This window comes from Pangasianodon hypophthalmus, chromosome 19 (genome assembly GCF_027358585.1).
Source record: "Pangasianodon hypophthalmus isolate fPanHyp1 chromosome 19, fPanHyp1.pri, whole genome shotgun sequence".
NCBI classification, from domain to species: domain Eukaryota; kingdom Metazoa; phylum Chordata; class Actinopteri; order Siluriformes; family Pangasiidae; genus Pangasianodon; species Pangasianodon hypophthalmus.
This window is the reverse complement of record NC_069728.1, coordinates 710,994-715,993: the sequence shown is the minus strand read 5'-3', so window position 1 is coordinate 715,993 and position 5,000 is coordinate 710,994. Positions and strand designations below refer to the sequence as shown.

At 67.1% G+C, this 5,000-nt stretch overlaps 1 non-coding gene across 1 annotated transcript in view; it reads left to right on the top strand.

Moving 5' to 3' along the window:
- Nucleotides 1-4,593: 4,593 nt before the first annotated feature.
- LOC128321837 (18S ribosomal RNA) overlaps nucleotides 4,594-5,000 on the top strand; it is a 1,870-nt gene continuing 1,463 nt past the window's right edge. Inside the window, exon 1 of the ribosomal RNA XR_008305356.1 lies at nucleotides 4,594-5,000. This exon is cut by the window's right edge and continues 1,463 nt beyond it. This is a non-coding gene — a ribosomal RNA (18S ribosomal RNA).

The window sequence follows — 5,000 nt, the reverse complement described above, 5'->3', positions numbered from 1 at the left end:
GCCGGTCTGGTTCGTTGCGGGCAAGGGTCCCGGACGTGCCTTTAAAGTTTGGCGTCGCTGGGCCGCGCGGCTGCCGAGTTATGGAGCTCCAAAGTGCAAGTGCGCCTTTTTTTCCCCGCGGAGCGGTGAGAACCGGAACGCGGGCGAGGCGGCAGCAGGCGGCCGACCTGGGAGCGCCTCGGGGCGGCCACTTTTTTTCGGATTTCTGCGCTCTATTTCTCGGCCCGGGAAAGTGCCAGAGCGTCGAGCGAAGGCTCGTTGGACTCGTCTCGGAGTGCTGCAGGCTCCCCTAGAGTTTGGTGTGTTTGGGACGTTGGCCCGGAAAGTTATGCCTTTCAAATATCGGGCTCCGCGGAGGGCCCCGTTCCTCGGGCCCGCGGGGTCCGAGCGCCGCGGGGCCGGTCTGGTTCGTTGCGGGCAAGGGTCCCGGACGTGCCTTTAAAGTTTGGCGTCGATGGGCCGCGCGGCTGCCGAGTTATCGCGCTCCAAAGCGGCAGAGGCCGTTTTACGCCGGGGTGGCAGAACCGTAGCTGGGAGAACCGGAGCGCGGTCGAGGCGGCGGAGGCGGCCGACCTAGGAGCGCCTCGGGCCGGCCACTTTTTTTCGGATTTCCGCCCTCTATTACTCGGCCCCGGGAAGGCCCAGCGCGGCCTGCCAGGGCTCGTTGGACGCCTCTCGGATGCTTCTACGACCCTCCGAGGTTTGGTGAAGATAGGCGGCTCGCTCGCAAAGTTATGCCCCGTTAAGTTTCGGGCTCCGCGGAGGGCCCCGTTCATCGGGCCCGCGGGGTCCGAGCGCCTCGGGGCCGGTCCGGTTCGTTGCGGGCAAGGGTCCCGGACGTGCCTTTAAAGTTTGGCGTCGATGCGCCGCGCGGCTGCCGAGTTATCGAGCTCCAAAGTTCAAGTGCGCCTTTTTTTCCCCCCGGAGCCGGGAGAACCGCAGCGCGGGCGAGGCGGCGGAGGCGGCCGACCTGGGAGCGCCTCGTGCCGGCCACTTTTTTTCGGATTTCCGCGCTCTATTTCTCGGCCCGGGAAAGTGCCAGAGCCTCGAGCGAGGGCTCGTTGGACTCGTCTCGGAGTGCTCTAGGCTCCCCTAGAGTTTGGTGAAGATTGGCGGCTCGCTCGCAAAGTTACGCCTCTTTGAGTTTCGGGCTCCGCGGAGGGCCCCGTTCCTCGGGCCCGCGGGGTCCCAGCGCCTCGGGGCCGGTCCGGTCCGTTGCGGGCAAGGGTCCTCGAGGTCCCGTTAAAGTTTGGCGTCGATGGGCCGCGCGGCTGCCGAGTTATCGAGCTCCAAAGCGGCAGAGGCCGTTTTACGCCGGGGTGGCAGAACCGGAGCTGGGAGAACCGGAGCGCGGTCGAGGCGGCGGAGGCGGCCGACCTAGGAGCGCCTCGGGCCGGCCACTTTTTTCGGATTTCCGCGCTCTATTACTCGGCCCCGGGAAGGCCCAGCGCCGCGTGCCATGGCTCGTTGGACGCGTCTCGGAGGCTTCTACGAGCCTCCGGAGTTTGGCGAAGATAGGCGGCTCGCTCGCAAAGTTATGAATTTTTAAATGTCGGGCCCCCTCAGACCCCCGTTTCACGGCGCCGCGGGGCCCCACCGGGGCGGGGGCGGCCTCCCTCGGTCCGTACCGTCCGCCCGAACGTCCGTGCAAAGTCTGACGAAATTTGCGCCAGCCCATCTCGAGTTATCAGCCTAAAAGTGCCTGGCCCCTGGTATAACCGACGCTACTTTTCGAAAAAATTTCAAAGTCCCACTTTTACGCCGGGGTGGACGAACCGGGGAGCCGTCCCGCGGTCGAGGAGCTCGAGCCGGCCGACTTGGGAGCGCCCTCGGTCGGCCACGAGTCGGGATTTCCCCCCGGCTGGAGGTACGGTTGCGCCAGTGGGTCTTCAGAGGGGTGCCGTCGGGATTTCAGGAGGCAGTAGCGACTCACGGGGGCCAAGCACTCTGGACTTTGTCATTTTCTCGCAAAGTCGCCGGAGCTCCGCGGCGGCGGCGGAGGCGGCCATTCCTGCCCGAGACGGAGCTCCCTTTTCGGGCTGAAACGCGCCTTTTCCCCCGCGGCCCATATCTCCGGAACCGTAGGGCCTAGAGGCGCGGGGCCGGTGTCGTTGGAAAGCCCAGAAGGAGCTCTTTCAGCGGGGGGGGAGCGGCGCGCCCGTCCGCCGCCCCCACTCCCCGAGACGGGGCTCCCTTTTCGGCCTGAAACGCGCCTTTTCCCCCCGCGGCCCATATCTCCGGAACCGTAGGGCCTAGAGGCGCGGGGCTGGTGTCGTTGGAAAGCCCAGAAGGAGCTCTTTCAGCGCGCGGGAGCGGCGCGCCCGTCCGCCGCCCCCCCCTCCCCGAGACGGGGCTCCCTTTTCGGCCTGAAACGCGCCTTTTCCCCCCGCGGCCCATATCTCCGGAACCGTAGGGCCTAGAGGCGCGGGGCTGGTGTCGTTGGAAAGCCCAGAAGGAGCTCTTTCAGCGGGTGGGAGCGGCGCGCCCGCCCGCCGCCGCCGCCGCCCTCCGCAGCCGCCTTTGCAGAAACAAAGTCCCCACTCTTACGCCGGGGTGGCAGAACCGGGGCCCGTCCTACCCCGCCGCTCGGCCGACCGCGAGCGCTCGTCCCGGGCTTCCCGGGCGGCTTCCCCGCTGCACGGAGGTACGGTTGCGCCAGTGGGTGTGCAGAGGGGTGCCGTCGGGATTTCAGGAGGCAGTAGCGACTCACGGGGGCCAAGCACTCTGGACTTTGTCATTTTTTCTCGCAAAGTCGCCGGAGCTCCGCGGCGGCTGCGGCGGCCCTTCCTGCCCGAGACGGAGCTCCCTTTTCGGGCTGAAACGCGCCTTTTCCCCCGCGGCCCATATCTCCGGAACCGTAGGGCCTAGAGGCGCGGGGCTGGTGTCGTTGGAAAGCCCAGAAGGAGCTCTTTCGGCGGCTGGGAGCGGCGCGCCCGCCCGCCGCCGCGGCCGCCCTCCGGAGCCGCCTTTGGAGAAACAAAGTCCCCACTCTTACGCCGGGGTGGCAGAACCGGGGCCCGTCCTACCCCGCCGCTCGGCCGACCGCGAGCGCTCGTCCCGGGCTTCCCGGGCGGCTTCCCCGCTGCACGGAGGGTACGGTTGCGCCAGTGGGTGTGCAGAGGGGTGCCGTCGGGATTTCAGGAGGCAGTAGCGACTCACGGGGGCCAAGCACTCTGGACTTTGTCATTTTTTCTCGCAAAGTCGCCGGAGCTCCGCGGCGGCTGCGGCGGCCCTTCCTGCCCGAGACGGAGCTCCCTTTTCGGGCTGAAACGCGCCTTTTCCCCCGCGGCCCATATCTCCGGAACCGTAGGGCCTAGAGGCGCGGGGCTGGTGTCGTTGGAAAGCCCAGAAGGAGCTCTTTCGGCGGCTGGGAGCGGCGCGCCCGCCCGCCGCCGCGGCCGCCCTCCGGAGCCGCCTTTGCAGAAACAAAGTCCCCACTCTTACGCCGGGGTGGCAGAACCGGGGCCCGTCCTACCCCGCCGCTCGGCCGACCGCGAGCGCTCGTCCCGGGCTTCCCGGGCGGCTTCCCCGCTGCACGGAGGGTACGGTTGCGCCAGTGGGTGTGCAGAGGGGTGCCGTCGGGATTTCAGGAGGCAGTAGCGACTCACGGGGGCCAAGCACTCTGGACTTTGTCATTTTTTCTCGCAAAGTCGCCGGAGCTCCGCGGCGGCGGCGGCGGCCCTTCCTGCCCGAGACGGAGCTCCCTTTTCGGGCTGAAACGCGCCTTTTCCCCCGCGGCCCATATCTCCGGAACCGTAGGGCCTAGAGGCGCGGGGCTGGTGTCGTTGGAAAGCCCAGAAGGAGCTCTTTCGGCGGGTGGGAGCGGCGCGCCCGCCCGCCGCCGCGGCCGCCCTCCGCAGCCGCCTTTGCAGAAACAAAGTCCCCACTCTTACGCCGGGGTGGCAGAACCGGGGCCCGTCCTACCCCGCCGCTCGGCCGACCGCGAGCGCTCGTCCCGGGCTTCCCGGGCGGCTTCCCCGCTGCACGGAGGGTACGGTTGCGCCAGTGGGTGTGCAGAGGGGTGCCGTCGGGATTTCGGGAGGCAGTAGCGACTCACGGGGGCCAAGCACTCTGGACTTTGTCATTTTTTGTCATTCGCTGGTAGATCGGAACACGAGACCCGCCTGGGGTAGGCGCCTGCCCGGCCTCCTCGGAGGCCGCTATGGGCACGGCAGTTCCTCCCCGCCCTGCGGGTTCGCCTCCGACGGTTTCGGTGGGGGAAGGCACGAACGGTCGAATTTCGTTCCGCAACCCAACCAACCCCCCCCCCCCGACCGTCGACCCATCAGAGGGAGTCGTAGACGGCCGGTCCTCATGCTTCTCGCTCCGAAGTTGGCCCGAAAACCACGGGCGGCTTCCTGTCCCCGGCGCGATCGTCCGTCCAGGTCACTCGCCGTCGCGGGGGCAAGAGGCCCGCCCGGAAATCACGGCTCTTTCCCGGTTACGTCCGGTCCGTTGTCTCCCGCGCCCGCGTGAGACGGAAAGAACAGGGAAAAAAAAAAAAGCGCCCCCGCGCCAACGCTCCCGCTCCCGCCCCTCGCCTCGTGGGGCGAGGGAGCCGCGGCGCGACCCCGAACCTCTTGTGCTCGGCGCTACCTGGTTGATCCTGCCAGTAACATATGCTTGTCTCAAAGATTAAGCCATGCAGGTCTAAGTGCACACGGACGGTACAGTGAAACTGCGAATGGCTCATTAAATCAGTTATGGTTCCTTTGATCGCTCCACACGTTACTCGGATAACTGTGGTAATTCCAGAGCTAATACATGCAAACGAGCGCTGACCCTCCTCTCCCTCCCCGGGGAGCTGGGGGGGATGCGTGCATTTATCAGACCCAAAACCCATCCGGGGGGTCTTGGGCCCCCCGGCCGCTTTGGTGACTCTAGATAACCTCGGGCCGATCGCGCGCCCTCCGCGGCGGCGACGTCTCATTCGAATGTCTGCCCTATCAACTTTCGATGGTACTATAGGCGCCTACCATGGTGACCACGGGTAACGGGGA